We start from the raw sequence: 19,948 nt of genomic DNA, 5'->3' as shown, positions 1-19,948 counted from the left end.
TTAATACAAGTTCAACTTTTGATTGTATTAAAGAGATCTAGTCTATGGTCTGTTAGAAGCAAAGCTAAACTGCCTCTGGAGGAAGATAATATCATTACAATTATATCTTCAATTTTTCATGTATAATATGTACCATTCATTAAAACATAGCCCAGCTATGAACAATACATGGGGTCACTGGAAACTAAGAGGAAAAAAAATGGAAACAGACCCATGGGAGATCTATACTGAAGTTATGGGATACAAATGTATACATAATTATGATTAATTTGTTGAATAAATTAGGGATGAGTTGAGAATTTCAGAAGAGTGTAAAAGAGAATTAAGTAAAACTGCCAGAACTAAGAAATACATTAAGAAAATTAAGAATTAAATGAGTAAGGTCTTTCACTTCTGACCAAGATGGAATAGCAAGAAACAAATTTTTCCCTCCTTGTAATTTTTCCTGTTCCAGCCAAACTCTGGAAAATACACCTAAATCAATAGTTTTCAAGAAACTAGACTTCAGGCGATGAAGGAAAATTACCTCTAAAGGCAAGAAAATATTTAGGTGAACCCTATAATTCTCCAGGTTACAGACTTGAAAGAGTTTCCAGACTACAGTGCAAGGAGTGGGTTCTCTGGCAACTCCTTGGGCCAAGAATATAGAGCGGAGAACTTGGAGAAACCAAGGCAGAAAGAATTTGTAGAGCAGACTACTGGAAAGGAGGAAGATATTCAGAGAAAAAAAAAAAATATGGAGATCTACAGAGGATCATTTTAGAGTATTATTACTGATCAGGACATGCTGGTTGAACTACCCAAAGACAAACAAAAGGACACACTCACAAGGATTTATAAGTAAAAGTGCCTAGCTGGCACTCATACAGGGTCAGGAATAGAGCTGGTTTCCACCCATCAGACTGGAAACCTCATAAGTCATGTGGCATTAAGTGGAGAATCCAGACATAGAAAAAAATTTAGAGAAAAATTAGCCCTAAAATAAGCACTGCTATGCTGCTGTCCAACTGATATTAAAAGCAAGAACTCAAAGCATCAAACCATATCCAAGTTTACTTAACTGCATTCTAGAATAAGGCTCAAGAGGATTCACAGGAATACAAAATATCAGGCATAAAACAAGGTAAGATTCACATTATCTTGTTTCCAATGAAAAATTACCAGGCATGAAAAGAAGCAAGAAAATGAAGACAGGAAAAGCAAGTTAATAGAAAGTGATTCATAAGTGACACAGGTTTTAGAATTAGCAGTCAAAGATACTGAAAGAGCTGTAACTATATGCGGGCTATGTTCAAAAAGATAATTACAGAAATGGAAGGTATACTCAAATCAAAATTCCAGTATGAAATCTATACTGGCTGTGATAAAAAAACACAGTAGATAGAATTAATGGCAGATTATACATTACAGAAGAAGATATTACTAAATTTGAATTGAATTTATCATAGCAATGGACAATCCAAAACAAAACACAGAGAGGAGAAAAGAACTTAAAAAATGTAAAGAGCATCATTGACCTGTAGTATGACTTTAAATGGCCTACTTTTAAAAAACAAAGCTGGAAAATTACTCAAATTTCATAAAAACTATGAAGCAAAGGTCCAAGAATAAAAGGAACCTCAAGCAAAAGAAGCATAAAGGAAACAGTGCCAAGGAACATCGTAATCAAATTGCTCAAAACCAGGAATGCAGGAAAATATCCTAAAGACACCGGTGAAAAAGATATTTATAGGAAGAAGAATACAGATAAGATTGACAGCAGCTTTTCCATTGGGAAACAAAATGCAAAAGAAGGATATAGTGGAACAACACTTAAACTATTGAAAAAATGTCAACCCAGAATTCTATACAAAGTGTGAAATATTTTTAAAAAATGAAGGCAAATTAGGACTTTTTTAGACATATGAAATCTAAAATATTTCATCTCCTGCAACCCACAGTACAAAAGATATTAAAGTAAATCCTTCAGGTAGAAAAAAGTGATACTAAATGAAGGTATGAATCTACAAAAAGGAACAAAGAGTATTAGAAATGGTAATGACATGGACAAATATGTAAGCAATGCTTTACTATTATATAAATCTCTTTGAAAATATAATTGTCTCTTTAAAAATAACATCAATGTAGTGTGGGTTTATAATAATAAATGCACAGTATATGGAAATAATAACATAAAGGCTGGGTGATTCTTATTCTATATGTGAAATGTTATAATATCAATTGAAAGTAGACTGTGATAATTTAAACATAACTACTCTAAACTCTAAGACCACTAAAATAACAAAACGAAATCTGTAACTAATAAGTCATAAAGGAGGGGGGAGTAAAAATTGTAGAAAATACTTAATTCAAAAGAAAGCACAAAAAGTGGTAAAAGAGAGCAAAGAATATATGAGATAGAAAACTAATAGCAAGACAATAGACTTAAATCTGACCATATCAGTAATCACATGGAAAAGAAATGATTTAAACACCCCCAATTACATCTGTGTCTTTATTTCTGCCTTGCAAACTGGTTCATCTGTACTATTTTTCTAGATTCCACATATATGCGTGAATATATGATATTTGTTTTTCTCTTTCTGACTTACTTCACTCTGTATGACAGTCTCTAGGTCCAGCCACGTCTCTACAAATGACCCCATTTCGTTCCTTTTTATGGCTGAGTAATATTCCATTGTATATATGTACCACATCTTCTTTAAACACTCCCAATTAAAAGTTAGAGAGAGAATGGAGAAAAGAGCAAGACCCAACTATTTACTACCTACAAAAAACACACTTTAAATATAAAAACACAAATAGGCTATAAGTAAAAGGATAAAAGAAGATATACCAAGACAACACTAGCTAAAAGAAAGCTGATTAGCTGTATTAATTTCAGACAAAATAGATTTCAGACAAAAGAATTTTACCAAGAATAAAAACGATCCTTTCATATGATAAAAGGGGCTAGTTCATCTGGAGGCCATAACGATCCTAAGTTTCAAAATGCATAAAGTATGGACTTCCCTGGTAGCACAGTGGTTGAGAGTCCGCCTGCCAATGCAGGGGACACAGGTTCAAACCCTGGTCTGGGAAGATCCCACAGCCGCGGAGCAGCTAAGCCCATGCGCCACAGCTACTGAGCCTGTGCTCTACAGCCCATGAGCCACTGAGCCCGCATGCCACAATTACTGAAGCCCACAGGCCTAGTGCCCATGCTCTGCAACAAAGAAGCCACCAGCGCAATGGGAGGCCCACGCACCGCCATGGGAGGCCTGCGCACCGCAATGAAGAGTAGCCCCTGCTCAACGCAACTAGAGAAGGCCTGCGTGTAGCAATGAAGACCCAATGCAACCAAAAATAAAATAAATAAATAAATTAATTAATTAATTAAAAAAAATGCATGAAGCAAAAACTGCTAAATGGAGGGAAAAGAGAAAATGCACCTTTTGTAATCAGAAATTTCACTACTCATCCCTCATTATATGATAAAACAAGGAGACTAAAAATCAGTAAGGATATAAAAGACTTAAACGACTTTGAACTGATTGACATTTGTAGAACACTCCAACCAGGAACATCAGAATACATACTCAGTTCAAGTGCATTTAATAGGAATCCCTCAAAAGAGGTAAAAACTTGACTGAATTAAAAGGAGAAATAAAACAAATTCACAATCATGCAGTGAGAAATTCTCACATCCCTCTCTCAGTGAATGACAGTAACAAACCAACAACAACAAAAAATATCTAGAACAGAGCAAATATGACAAACAAATTTAGCTAACTGACATATGTGAAATATGACACCTAAAAACTGAGTAACATTTATTCTTTTCAAGTACACATGGAACACTTACCAAAACGGACAATATGTTGGTCTATTATGTGAATTTTAATAATTTTTAAGGATGAAAATCATAAAGAATAGGATTTTTGACCACAATGGAATTAAACCATAAATCAAAAATGGTAATTAAAAATTCTCAGTTTTTAAAAATTATAGCTCTTTAAATAATCAGTAAGTCAGAGAACTATTTAACAAGATTAGATAATATTTGTTAATGTTCTGAACTTAATCATAACTGAAAAACTACATATCAAAATTTGTGGGATGCAGCTAAAGCCATGCTTTGAAGGGGACACATAGACTTCAAAGTACACATTAGAAAAATATTGAAAAAATAAAAATAAATTATTCACGCACTCATATCAAAAGTTACAAAAGGAACATAAAATTAAATTTAAAAAAGCAGAATGAATAACTAATAAAAAATGAGCACAGACATTAATGAAATAACAGACAAATTGAGTGGAACAAAGGAAACACTGGTTCTTTGAAAAGACTAATAAAATGACATCAAATCCTTGGCAAGACTGAAAAGAAATTGAGAGAAGGTATAATAACCAATATCAGGAATGAAAAATAAATAAGCATTAATGTTCTTAGATTCAGTAAAATCTATTTTCTATTAAATACATTAGACACCCATCTCCTTTCACCACTGAATTTTAATGTAGACCACATTTTGAAATATTTTTTCAAGGCTTAAATATCCACCTTATGCTGAATGGGCAATCTTCAGTAAAGCTTAAAGACCCTTAATTTTTCTGAACTATTCTTAACTATATGTGGACTGGCTTCTGAAAAAAATGCCTTGCCTTTTTTATTCATATAAAGATTATTATTTCCATTTACTTTTAGTTTTCAAAGAAAACGACTGCTGTCCCAACAACCTTCAATGGTGACTAATCAATTTAAAAAATTTTTAGAATATTACTATGAGTTCATGAATTATTTTTTGTTGTAAGAAATTATAGTCTCTTTTTGATGCTCAGACTGTCTTCTCACATGGCAATGAGAGCTTCTTCAGATTGACTCATGTGTCCTTTCCACATGACCACATTAGTCTTTGACAAATTCCTTGGAAAAGATGTTGTAGAATCATCTTGTACATCCATATCTTACTCTAGACCTAGAATAAGTCATTTCTCCATGGAGTCCTGGTTCCTCTAGTGGTAAATTGTATTTAGCAACCACAAATGGATGCTCATTGTCACTGGGCTGCTATTGATTCTTGCTCTTTTTAGTGTTTAGAACTAGGGAATACTTATTTTTCTGAAAAAAAAATATGAACTGTAAGTTCATACTTATAATACAAATTCAAATTCAAGATTACAGAGTTTTACTTGACCTGGCTGATTTTATGTTTGTATCTCTTTTTTTCCTACATTAAAATTTTAGTCCTAATAATATTAACATGTTGACTAATTTCTTTACATATACAAAAATTAGATTCAAAATCAAAATACTTATATTACTACAACTAACAATCCTACTGAATGTGGCTTAAGAGTCCTCTCTCTCGTTTATATACTTAGCCTATATCTCACTAGAGATTTATAGTCAAAATGCATTGTTTTACAGTAATTTGAAATAATTCTCTTTTCTGTATGGTTATGCCACCATGCAATTATTTTTTTGAAAAATATTCTATTAGTTGGACTTTTTAAATGTCATAATCATAAATTGAGGGGGATATACTTGATCACATAATTAAAAAGTGCAGAGGTCAAGAGAATGAGAAGACAAGGCACAGACTGGGAGAAACTACCTGCAAATATGTATTTAACAAAGAACTGTTATCCAAAATAAACAAAGAAGTCTTACAACTCAACAATAAGAAAATAAAAACCCAATTTCAAAATGGACAAAAGAAGTAAAGACACTTTAACAAAGAAGATATACACATGCTGAATAACCATATAAAAAGATGTTCCATATCATGTGCCATCAGAGAATTAAAAAAACAATGAGATACCACTACAGACCTATTAGAATGGCCAAAATCCAAAACACTCATAATACCAAATGCTGGTGAGGTTGTGGAACAACAGGTACTGTCATTCATTGTTGGTGGGACTGCAAAATGGTACAGCCACTTCAGAAGACAGTTAGACAGTTTCTTACAAAACAAAACATACTCTTAAAGCATATGATCCAGCAATTGTGCTCCTTGGTATTTACTCAAATAAATTGAAAATGTATAGCTACACAAATCCCTGCACACAGATGTTTACAGCAGCTTTACTCATAATTGCCCAAACTTGGAAGCAACCATGATCCTTTGGTAGGTGAATGGATAAACAGTAGAATATGCAGACAATAAAATGTCATTCATTGCTAAAATGAAATGAGCTGTCAAGCCATGAAAAGACATGCGGGAAACTTAAATGCATATTACTAGGTTTAAGAAGCCAATATGAAAAGGCTGCATACTGTATGATTTCAACTATATGACATTCTGGAAAAGGCAAAACTATAGAGACAGTAAAAAAGATCAGTGATTGCCAGAGGTTTGGCTTGGAGAGAGAGGTATGAATAGGCAACGCACAGAGGATTTTTAGGACAGCCGTACTATTTATTCTACATGATACTACAATGGTGGATATACGCCATTACACATTTGTCCAAACTCACAAAACGTACAATATCGAGTGAACTTTAATATAAATTTTGAGTAATAATGATGAGTCAATGTAGATTCACTATCAGTTGTGACAAATGTACCACTCTGGTGTGTGGGATGTTAGTGGAAGAGGTTGTGTGTGTGTGTAGGAGATATACAGGAATTCTCTGTACTTTCTGATCAGTTTTGTTGTGAACGTAAAACTACTCTGGAGATAAAGTGTATTAAAAAAAAAAAGCAAAAGTAAGTGAGGCTTGACATAGTGGTTGAAATTATATCACCAAGGACTTGACTTTGCCCCATAACTCCTCTTTGCTTTCTGGTGTTTTATCCCTAATTTTCCATATGGTGCCCTCCCCTAGAATCGTTTAGGTTTGTAAATTGTAGTGGCAGCTGTAAGTCTCACATTCTCATAAAAAGAGAGACGGTCAGAGAGATAGTCTTTTCTAGCTTTTATAGAACAAAGAGAAGGTGTTTCTTTCTTAGAAACAGAGTGTTCTCTCTGAACTCATTGGCCCTGATTAAGTTTTCTGTATATCCCTGAGCTAGTCACTGAGACAGTGATAACAGGATAGACTGATGGATGTAGGTTAATCTGTGAGAAGAGGATAGAAAAGCCCACATCAACCATTTTAGAATAGGTCAGTGAATGGTTCTTCAGAAGAAATAGAAGGTAAACAGAATTCTTCCTGTGAATTTGAGTTAGCATCTAGTGGCATTTCCTTTTAGCCTAAAGGACTTCTTTTAGAGTTTTTTTGGAAAAATTTTTCTAGCACCAAGTTCTTTCATTGTTTGTTTACCCCAGATATTTTTATTTCAGCTTCATTTTTGAAGGATAAGTTTGCTAGATACAGAATTCTTGGATGAATTTTTTCTCAGCCCCTTGAATACTGTACATTATTTCATTACATTCTGACAATGTTTCTGATGAGATGGTGGTCATTAACCATATAGATACTCCTTATACATGATGATTTGTTTTTCTATTACTCCTCTCAAGATATTTTCTTTGTCTTTGGTTTTCAAGTCTATGATGTCTCTTGGTGTTGATCTCTTTGTGGTCATTCTGTTTGGAATTGGTTGAGATTCTTGGATCTGTAGATTAATGTTTTTCATCAAATTTTATAAGTTTTCAGTCATTATTTTTTCAAATACTTCTTCAGTCCCTTTCTCCTTCTCATCTTCTTTGGGAACTCCAATTATACTTATATTGGTGTACCTGATCTTTTCCTGTAGGTCTCTGAGGCTCTTTTCTTTTTTCTTCAACCTTTATTCTCTCTGTTTATTAGATGATATCATTTCTACTTCTTTTTCTGCCATTTTCAATCTGCTATTGAGATTCTTCAGTGAAATATTTATTTAAATTATTGCAACTCTTCAATTTCCAGAATTATCATTTGTTTTTTTTTAATAATTTACATATCTTTATTGAGAACCTCTCTTAGTTGATTCATTATTGTCATACTTTCTTTAAATTTGTTAAATACAATTTCATTTACTTCTTTAGACATATTTATCATAGGTCCTTTGGAGTATGCTAAATCCTACATCTGGAGATATTAAAAGATAGTTTTTATTGACTGTTTTTAACCTGAATATAGGTTACAATTTCCATTTTCTTTATAAGTCTTATAATTTTTAAAATGAAAACTGGACATTTCAGGTAATTTTTGTAGCAACTCTGGATTTTGAGGTTTTTTGAAGGTTGTTGTTTTTACTTCTAATCTTTAAAAAACTGTTTGTTTCTGTGTTTTATGACTTGCCTGACCTAAATCTATAATATCTTTTTCTAGTACAGTATGAGACCATTGAAAACTGTGCTCAGTTATTTTTTGTTTGGTTGGTTTTGGTTTATTTTTGTTTTGTTTTACTTCATTTTGGCTTTGTTGCTGTTATTCTTGCTCTAATTTGTAAGCATAGCTTCTCAGGAATTGACCTTTATGTCCATATTAGTAGTCACTCAGTGATTGGACAGGGATTGTGTTTAAATGCCTGGAGCCAGTAAGACTTACATATTGTGCATGTGGGTGGGGAAGAACATTCAATGTTCAGGTTATTTACAGCTCTGTCTTGGTTTTTACTTTTTATTGGACCCTTTTGAGTCTCCTAGGTCTATGTACACAAGTTCAATATACACCAGGAGTACATAAGTAGCTTAGAGCCTCTTCAGTCTACTCTCTAGCCAGGCCTCTTTTGTTCTCCTTTGTTCTTGTGCAGACCAACTGCTAGGAATATGCTTGCCCAAATCAGAATGCAACAGCAGACTAATACAGCCAGTCACTGGCTATCCAGTGACAAAATGCATACTTTGCATTCAGGGAGATCATAATCTAAGGGAGAACTTGAAAATACAAAATCCATTAAAATATTAGCTGATAGCACAGAAGATATATTACCTACCCTTCAAATACCTTCAGAAAAAAATATGCACTTCACAATAGGTGTTCTGTTGCCTCTGCAACCTTCTCTCCAACATACTTTAATGCAAGCGGCATGTATTCATCTTCTGTGTGTGCAGACAGGCAGAAAACCTGTAAGGTTTTAGAAAGCTGTATCAATAAATTTTCTGGAAACTAATATCTTTTCTCAAAGTCTTCCTTCTTTCTCAGAGCTTTCAATACCCCCTCCCCCATCATTTCTATTGAATTCCCTAACCCCTAATATTTTCTGAAATCTTAATTTAGTACTTTTAAAAGGTGAAACTACATCTTTTTTGGACAAAATGTTTCCAACTTCCTGTAACTTATACCAAGAAAACAGAATATTTTCATAATATCAGTTAAATAATTGTTTTTTTCATTGTCATTTCCAGGAAAATAAATGTCAAAATGTGGTTTTATAGAGAAACACTGAAATTCTCTATAAATTTCCCATTGAAAGTAGCTCTATGAGGTAGATTCATGATGAGATGAAATGAAAGAAGCAGGATTAGGCAACAGTCACCTGATATTAAAATGTCAAACACAAAGTGCAAATAATCCTTTGATTGAAGATAGCAGAGTCTGTGGAATTCACATGTTTTCACAAGGATGAAAAATTATTTCGATAAAGTTATTTTCTTTCATTTATTTGACAAGATACTGTTCTGTTGAGTGAGATGAGGGAAAAAGGGAAGGCATACCAATACTTTGCTCCTGTATAAGTCACAATAGGTTAATTTATGCTATGATAATAAACTAACTCCAAGTTCTCAGCAGTTTAAAGCAATACAAAGGTACTTATTGCTTTTGCTGCAAGTTAAATACAGGGCAGTGATAAGATTTCTGTTCATTACAGCTACTAAGGCTAATGAAGACTTCATTTTAACACTTGGTTCCATAAACATCAAGACACAGAGAGAGGACTCAGGACATTGTGAATTGGTTATTAAAGCTTCTACCTGAAAGTGATATACATAGTTCCATTCATATTTCCTTGACCAAAGAAGTTACATGGTAGTTCCTAACTATTTATATGAGCAGCGATGTTCAGTCTTTCCAGCTACCTCGAAGGACAACCAGAATAACTGTGAACAGCTCTAAATACTACCTTCACTCTTCATGCAGCCTACAATTTAATGAAAGGAATTAGACATCTACTCCAAAGTCAATACAAGAGATATGATAATGGCTGAAGAGCATAATGATAAAAATACAGCAGTAATGACAATAAAATATTAATGTTATCAAGTTTTATCAATTTATTAATGTACTGGGCATTATTCTAAGTGTTCTACATGGTATTAATGCATTTAATTCTCAAAGCAACTCCATGAACTAGTTAGTACTGTTATTATCTCATTTTAGTGACTGAACCAAGATTAGGACCTAAGGAGTCTGGTTCTTGAGCCTGGACCTTTAAATATTATAGGACATAATAACCTTTTGCCTTAGTACTTTGATTTTCAACATTTGTTTTTAATTTACAAGACATTTCATCATCTAAAAGCTTACTGAGAAACTTGATATAAGAACCAATCCAAGTGGAGCATCTTTGGTTAAAGTGGAAGAAGGGGCTGGAGTCCTTCTTTTTTGGGTCAGCATGTATTATCTTCCAGCTACAGATCAAGAAGGCTGGCATTAACACAAAAAATATTTGACACTACTTTATTTGCTAAAATTATGACTTATATGACCCTTCACATCTTCATACCTTAGCTACATTATCTATAACAGGTGTAAATTGTGACATCAAAAAAAAAAAAAAGAAGCAGAAAAACAGAGTGTCCTGAGACAAAAAGTCAGGAGTCTATGGACAAGATGAAATTGGAGATACTGAGTTTTTGATTTCTAGAGTTCAATATTTTTAAAAATCTTTCTAAACTACTTGTATGCAAACAAATTTAGGATTAAGAAAGCTGTAAAGGGAAGAAAAAAACAATGTGCCATAAAAAGGATAAAAAGCACTATCCTACCAGTTAATTATTATCCAGCTGAGTGATATTGTTTAATTCTTAAAGAAACCAAAAAAGCACAGCTATCTGGCAGCCACCAACAGAGAAAAAGAGTTTGAACACCCTGTACACTCCATGAAATCCATGCACCTGTCAGAAGGATTTGCTCTTCCAATCTTAAATGTGCTTCCCATTTCTCTCTCTTCCTTAACAATGAAATAAGGAAAATAAGAAAATTATACATACATATATTTTAACTTCTCCATCCTTAATAGTTTTCTCTAAAATTGTCTAGATATAAGAAACACAAAGCCAATATTTACACTATTTCTTTTCAGAGGGCAACATTTAACTTCAGTAGTCATTGCTACATATTATTTTAAGTAAATAAATACTTGAAAAACAAACAACTTTAGTTTCCGATCACCAACAATATATTTGTCATATTAACTTCCACTTAAGTTAATTAGATAGAATGTGGGATGTGACAATTAATTTAAGTAAATAAATACAAAAATAAATAATACCTATAATACAGGGGTCCCCAACCCCCGGGCCATGGACCGGTATCGGTCCGGGGCCTGTTGGGAACTGGGCCGCACAGCAGGATGTAAGCGGCAGGCAAGCGAGCAAAGCTTCATCTGCCGCTCCCCATCGCTCACATTACCACCTGAGCCATCCCCCACCCCCACTCCCTGTCTGTGGAAAAATTGTCTTCCACGAAACCAGTCCCTGGTGTCAAAAAGGTTGGGGACCGCTACTAAAATAAATACATAGATTTTATATACACCCCTTTTCCCCCACACAAAAACAGTCATTTTCATTCACTAAATACTTCAATTTTTTAGCAATCTCCTTTAATTAACCTCATGAAGATATTAATGTACTTTAGCCCTGCCCCATAAAACTTTTTTTTTAACTTCAATAATTATAATCTGGCATCAGAATGGTTTTAAAAAAGTTAAAATATTTTATTTCTTAGAATATTTTCAACTCTACCATTGTTACATTTGATTAATAAGTGTAAATTTAAAAAGGCAGCTGGGGTTCAGGCAGCAAAACTGAGAATATTTCAAATGTAGTCATTCTATAATTCAAATTAAATCAGAAACATAATAGTTTTACTAGTAAAAGGATATTACAGCATAAAGTGTCTCCTTTAAAGTGCCTTTATATTTCTTGAAACATTCTAATATAAAAATGTATCTCCTCTATATCTCCTTCATTCTTTGGGTCTTACATTACAGTGTGCCCCACTGGACACAAAATTCAAAGCCTTCTCTAATTTTTAAAGAAACCATAAATGGTTAAGAGGATTTAACTAAATTTTTTCTATTATCTTTGGAGAAGTTTTACATTAGACATACAATACAGTAAACAATCCTAAAAAAAACAAACAAAAAAGTAAGAAACAAAAAACTCACTTTGGACATTGTTGGTTTTTTTAAGTCTTGTCTTGAACTTGCCACTAATAAGGACATTTCTGAGCCATTTCCTAGTAAATGTTATCTCACCCTTAAGACACTTAAAATTCCTCATCCCTCTTTTATTTAGAGTAGTTTGTTCTTTCATGGAAATCCATGCACCGGATATTAACCCTACATTACATTTGATTTGGACGATGAATTTCCCCAGCAAAGTAGTTACGTTTCCTTAATCAGGTTACTTAATTCCCAAGAACCCTCTTTATGCTCTTAGTTCTATGGCTAAGAAATTTGACAGTAAATTTATTTTTCAGATTCCACGAGCATCTCCATATATATGTTCCTGTATTGTTATGGGATGTTTATATAAAACATTGTAGACAATGATGTTATCGTCATTTTCCCAGTATGCTATGAGGCTCCACTGCTATCATTAAGGAATCACCTGCCAAGTTAGAAATACATATGTTTTGACAAATGTCTTTCCTTCCATCCAAATGGTCACAGCTGCTACTGTAACAAATGACATCCATTCTCAATACCTATCTCTCTAAAACTCCAAATAACATATGAACAAAGAATAAAAGGGCTAAAATCACACAGAGCCCGATTATATTCTTGGAATGAATTATTTCAGCTGTAACTGAAGAGTTTATAGTGCAATGGGGAAAAGGCTTTAAAATTTGTTCTTAATAGAATTTTTTTCTGTATATAAGTATTATTGTGTCTAATTTCTGAGATTTTAAACTCTGGATTAGTTAGGGCATTCTAAACCAAAATAACTGTATGTGGCTTTGAGAAGTATCACTATCCCCTGTGAAGCAAACTAGAAGTTTAATAAATTTTCTAACTCCCCATTGATTTATTATGTAACCTTGGAGTTCTTTAATATTACCTTACTGTTTTTCTTTTTCTCTTTCATTCTTTCTTTCTTTTTTTTTCAATCTGACCTCTCAGGTGGTTTGTCATACATGCTTTCTGTTCTCTCAAAGGGAGGTGATTTAGATTAATGAGTTTGAACTCCACAGATTAATACTCTATAAGTAGCAATCATTTTTTCAATTGGTATTATTTCACTATTTCAATTTTCTGAAATCACTTGGGACTCGTACTAACCTAGAGGGATGGCAAACAAGAAGATTAAGCTAGAACAGCCATGATGTAAATTCTCACACAACCTTCAGAAATAAATGAGTATCAATTTCATTAGAATTAGACCAAAGATGATCTGACAGTAGCCAAGGCACAAAGACAATTTTTTCTTTAAAGGATCTTTCAAAGCTCTTTCCCTAAGGCTTGCCCTCTAACTAAAATTATGCCCAGGAGATAAATGGAAACCAGTGAGATTCACTGTACAGAAGCACAAAATCTTTACTGAAATTTCATCAAAGAGAATCAGATTATTTTTTGCCAGAGAATAGAGGCAGCATTAGTGATAAAAAATTAGTATAGAAGGGTTATAATGAATGTAACAATCTTCCAAAGAATCAGGATTTATTAAAATTGAACATGTGCTCTAGAAATGTAGGCAGAATGTTGTTGGGGAAAAAATGGACAAATTCAACAGTTGAAATATTATTAATATCACACATTATTGAAAGTATATTAAATATTCTTTATAAGAATACAAAACATGCATTTTTAGAGGAAAAAACCTCAAAATTGAGGTTTTCATCATCTGCTTTCAAAAGTTTCAGGTGCTATAACCCTGTTCTTCTAAAATAGTCACATAGTAAACATACTAATCTGAAGTAAATGGTAACATTCTCCCAAATAATTGCAGTCATTTGTACAATGTAACTTGTGAATAGAAAAAAAGCATTCACTTTAAAGATATATTACTAATAAAAAGTAACATCTAGGACTTCCCTAGAGGCGCAGTGGTTAAGAATCCGCCTGCCAACGCAGGGGACATGGGTTCGAGCCCTGGTCTGGCAAGACCCCACATGCCACGGAGCAACTAAGCCCATGTGCCACAACTACTGAGCCTGTGTGCTTAGAGCCTGTGCTCTGCAACAAAAGAAGCCACCGCAATGAGAAGCCTATGCACCACAACAAAGAGTAGCCCCCGCTCTCCGCAACTAGAGAAAGCCTGTGCACAGCAACAAAGACCCAATGCAGCTAAAAATAAATAAATAAAATAAATTTATTTTAAAAAGTAACATTTATCATATGCTTACTATACTACAAGCACATACTAAGTGCTTTGCATACATAGCCTCACTTCATTCTCACAATCTTCATTTCATCCTCACAGCAATGAAGTACAGAAAGATACATTTCTCAAAAATGCATGATATTTACTGAAATTTGATCAAAGAAAGATTTGATACTTATTTTTTTTTAACATCTTTATTGAAGTATAATTGCTTCACAATGGTGTGTTAGTTTCTGCTTTATAACAAAGTGAATCAGCTACACATATACACACGTTCCCATATCTCCTCCCTCCCGCATCTCCCTCCCTCCTTATTTTAATCACATGTACTGTACAATTTTATTACAATAAAATAATTTTACTATCTTTATTATGAATATATATTAGAAAGGTTAAACAATTAACTGACAGTCACAGGAATAATAAGAAAAATGTAGCAAAAATTTGAATGGAAACCACCTGACCAGAGAGTTAAACCCTTAACCATCATATGATCTGACCTTGTGAATATTCACTGCAATAAAAATACCCTGAACAATTGTTTGGTCAATATTCTCAAGATAAGAATAAAAGAAAGACACGGCTAAAGGCTTTTAAAGCACAGCCTCTGGGTTGCAAGTGACCATTTACTGTGCTCTTGGAGTATAAATATTATTCAAATCAAATAATAATTATGTATTTATAATATACTATATACTGTAGATTTCCAGGAATCTACAGCTGGGAGGAAAAGCGAAGTATACAAATAGAAGTGAAAAAAAAAAAAAGGCAATATTTAAGTAACAGTTAAATGGCAATAAAAGCACTGTCGAGAAATTGCAGACTTAATTCCCCTTTAAATGATTCACTGGATTGAATATTATGCATAAACGGAAGAGAATTTATCAGGTAAGTTTGATCAGAAAAGAATTTACATAAGAGCTAGATCTAGAAGAATGCACAATATATGAAAATAGAGGAGAGGAATATTATTAATAGTAAGAGAAATTGCCTATGGTAATATGTAACCCACAATAAAAAATATAATAGAGCACCATTATTTTTGTATGGTCCATGGGTTGTTTTAGAACTGGTGGAAAAAAAAAAAACCATAAATGGCTAACATAGCTTTACAAAAGTAGAATTGACTTGAAAAAGGTAAGGAGAAAAATGAATGTTGAAGAGTACATTGTAATCTTAGGCTTTACACAGACAACAGAGAGAAAAAAATCCAATGGCTCTAATCTCCAGTTGTCCCTTGTAAATAACTGATCTATTAACATAAATTCGTAGACGTAAATTCCTAGATATTAACTAACAATTTCTCTCAAAGCCTACACATAAAAAGACAAAATTTAAAATAAGTTTTGATGTGCTCATGAAATTAACTATCAGACAAACGGAAGTATTTTCTAAACTACCAAAAGTAATACATGAAAGGGTATCATCATGGAGGAAAGAGGAATGAATCAAGATTTAAAAGGATGGCTTTATTTTGAATACTGAGTAATGCATTAGAAAATAAATGTTAAGAGTGTAATGTAACTTGCTGAAGTTAATAATTCTAATGCAATTTTTAAAGTAAAGATTTACTGAATATCTTCTCTTGCACACCAACAAGCTAGACCTTAGAAACATATGAATGGATATTGAAAGCTCACCTCTCCTGAATTAGTTTATAATTTAATGAAACAGACACACATTACCTTAATAAAAAGTCAAGTGAGATTTTATCACTGTTCTAAAGGTCATAATAATAGATACTGATTGATTTGGAGAATAATTTTTGAAGTTCATCTAAAATTGATATACAGGGTTGTTTTTTTTTTCCCAGAGGTGTCGTTCATTTTTTTTTTTTTTTAATTGGGGTATAATTGTTTTACAATGTTGTGTTAGTTTCTGCTGTACAATGAAGTGAATCAGCTATATGTATACCTATATCCCCTCCCTCTTGGACCTCCCTCCCACCCCCACCCCCAACCCATCCATCTAGGTCACCACAGAGCACGGAGCTGAGCTTCCTCTGCTATACAGCAGGTTCCCACTAGCTCTCTGTTTTACACATGGTAGTCTATATATGTCAATCCCAGTCTCCCAATTCATCCCCCCTTCCCTCCTCCGTGTCCACACATCCATTCTCTACATCTGCGTCTCTATTCTTGCCCTGCAAGTAGGTTCATCTGTACCATTTTTCTAGATTCCACAAATATGCATTAATATTTGATATTTGTTTTTCTCTTTCTGACTTACTTCACTCTGTATGACAGACTCTAGGTCCATCCACGTCTCTACAAATGACCCTATTTTGTTACTTTTTATGGCTGAGTAATATGTAAATTGATACAGCCACTATGGAGAACAGTACAGAGGCTCCTTAAAAAACTAAAACTAGCTTTCTGAAGAGCCAACAAGATGGCGGAAGTGGAGCAGAAGAAGAAGTGGACTTTCCTCAAGTTCACCTACCACGGCGTGGACCTCAACCAGCTGCTGGACATGTCCCGTGAGCAGCTGATGCAGTCGTACAGTGTGAGGCAGTGGCTGAACCGCGGCCTCCAGAGGAAGCAGCACTCGCTGCTGAAGCGGCTGCACAAGGCCAGGAAGGAGGTGCCGCCCATGGAGAAGCCTGAGTTGGTGAAGACGCACCTGCGCGACATGATCATCCTGACCGAGATGGTGGGCAGCATGGTGGGCGGCTACCATGGCAAGACCTTCAACCAGGTGGAAATCAAGCCTGAGATGATCGGCCACTACCTAGGTGAGTTCTCCATCACTTACAAGCCCATGAAGCAAAGCCGGCCTGGCACTGGGGCCACCCTCTCCTCCTGCTCATCCCCCTCAAGTAGCCTGCTGGCCAATAAAGGTAGGAAAAAAAAAAACTAAAAATAGAACTACCATATGGCCCAGCAGTCCCACTACTGGGCATATACCCTGAGAAAACCATAATTCAAAAAGGCACATGCGCTCCAATGTTCACTGCAGCACTCTCACATAGCCAGAACATGGAAGCAACCTAAATGTCCATCGACAGAGGAATGGATAAAGAAGATTCAGTACATATATACAATGGGATATACAGGTGTAATGCAATTCCTAACAACATTCCAGAAATAGTTTTTGTAGATATAGACAATATTATCCTAAATTTTATATGGAAAGGCAAAGGAACTCGAAGAGCTGAAACAATTTGAAAAAAGAAAAGTAAAGTGGGAGGAATCAGTCTACCTGATTTCAAGTCAATTTATAGCTACAGTAATGAAGACTGTGTGGTACTGGTGGAGGGATAGATACATAGATCAGTGGAACAGAATAAAGAGTCCAGAAATAAATCTACACAAATGTACCCAACTGTTACTTTTTAATTAAAACCATATTTTAAAAAAAAAGCAGTGTAAGGTTCATTGCAATACTGAGAGGATGGTACAGAGATTTCCAATATATCCCCTGTCCCACATGTACATAGACTGACCCATTATCAATATCCCCAAAAGAGCGGCACATTTGTTACAACTGATGTATCTACATCAACACATCATATTCACCAAAAGTCCATAATTTACATTATGGTTTACTCTTGGTGTTGGACATTTTATGAGGTTAGACAAGTATATAATGGCATGTATTTATCATACAGAGTATTTTCACTGCATTAAGAATCCTCTGTGCTCCACCTATTTATCACTTCCCCCACCCCAAAACCCTGCCTACCACTGACCTTTATACTATCTCTATAGTTTAGCCTTTTCCATCATGCCATATAGGTGGAAACATATATTATGTAGACTTTTCAGATTGGCTTCTTTCAATCATTGATATTAATTTGTTTCCCCTATGTCTTTTCATGACTTGACAGCTCATTTCTTTTTAGCACTGAATAATATTCCATTTTCTGGGGATTCCACAGTTTATTTACGTATTCACCTGCTGAAGAACATTTTGGTTACTTCCAAGTTTTGGCAATTTTGAATAAAGCTGCTAAAAGCACACATGGGTAGGTTTTTATGTATGCATATGTTTTCAACTCATTTGGGTAAATACCAAAAAGCATGAATGATGGATTGTATGGTAAAACCATATTTAGTTTTGTAAGAAACTGCCAAACTGTCTTCCAAAGTGGCTAAACCATTTTGCATTCCCACCAGCAAGGAATGAGAGTTCCTGTTGATCCACAACCTCATCAGCATTTGGTGTTATAAGTTTTCTGGATTTTGACCATTCTGAAAAAACACGTAGCGTAATCTCATTGTTGTTTTCCTTTGTTTTTTCCTGATGACATATGATGTGAAGAATCTTTTCATATGGTTACTTGCCATGTGTATATCTTCTTTGTTGAGGTATCTGTCCAGGTCTTTGGCTCATTTTAAAATCAGATTGTTTTCTCATGGCTGTTTTAAAAGTTCTTTGTGTATTTTGCAGAGTAGTCCTTTAAAGATGTGTCATTTTCAATTTTTTTTTTCAGTGTGTGGTTTGTCTTCTTATTCTCTTGAAAATGACATTCACAGAGAAGTTTTAAATTTTCATGAGATCCAGCTTATCAATTATTTCTCACATGTACTGTACATTCAGTGTTGTATCTAAAAAGTCATTACCACACCCAACACTAGACTTTGTTCTTTGATATCTTCTAACTTTACAGTTTTCTGTTTTACCTTTAGGTGTGTGATTCATTTTTAGTTAGTTTTTCTGACAGGTATAAGGTCTATGTCTAGATTCATTCTTTTGCGTGTGAATATCCTGTTGCTCCAACACCATTTTTTGAGAAGACGATCTTTGCTTCATTGAGTTGCCTTTGCTCCTTTGTCAAAGATCAACTGCTTACATTTATGGGGTACTATTTCTGGGCTCTCTATTCTGATCTAGTTGATCTATTTAATTCTTTTGCTAATATAACATTGTCTTTATTACTACAGCTTTATGGTAAGTCTTTAAGTCAGGTAGTGTCAACCCTCCAACTTTGTTCTTCTCCTTCAATATTGTGCTTGCTATGCTGGGTCTTATTCCTCTCTATATAAACTTTAGAATCAATTTGCCTTTATCCACAAAATAAGTTTCTGGGATTTTGGAATTGCATTGAATCCACGGGTTAATTTGGAAATAACTGACATCTTGACAACATTGAGTCTTTTTAACCATGAACATGGAATATCTCCTCATTTATTCAGTTCTTCTTTCATATCATTCAGCAGAGTTTTGTCGTTTTCCTCATGAAGATCTTGTTTGTACATATTTTGTTAGTTTTATACCTAAGTATTTCATTTTTTTTGGTTGCTTTTATAAATGGTATTGCATTTTTAATTTCAAATTCCATTTGTTCATTGCTTGTATATAAGAAAGCTATTAACTTTTGTATATTAACTCCGTATCTTAAAACCTTGCTATGATCACATATTAGATTTTTTGGTTGATTCTTTTATATTTTCTACATTAACAGTCACGTCATCTGTGAACAAAGACAACTTCAGTTCTTTCTTCCCATTCTGTATACCATTTATTTATTGATTGATTGATTGATCGATCAATCGATCTAATTATTTATTTATGTCTAATTACATTAGCTAGAATTT

At 34.0% G+C, this 19,948-nt stretch overlaps 1 pseudogene across 1 annotated transcript in view; it reads left to right on the top strand.

Annotated features, from left to right (window-relative positions):
- LOC309667152 (small ribosomal subunit protein uS19 pseudogene) overlaps nt 1-19,948 on the top strand; it is a 30,863-nt pseudogene extending 10,915 nt beyond the window's left edge. The window contains exon 1 of the transcript in view: nt 1-19,948. This exon is cut by the window's left edge and continues 10,915 nt beyond it. The product of the transcript in view is annotated as a small ribosomal subunit protein uS19 pseudogene (transcript).

This window comes from Balaenoptera physalus (assembly GCF_965194825.1).
Source record: "Balaenoptera physalus genome assembly, chromosome: 9".
NCBI lineage: Eukaryota > Metazoa > Chordata > Mammalia > Artiodactyla > Balaenopteridae > Balaenoptera > Balaenoptera physalus.
This window is presented reverse-complemented; position numbering and strand designations above follow the sequence as displayed.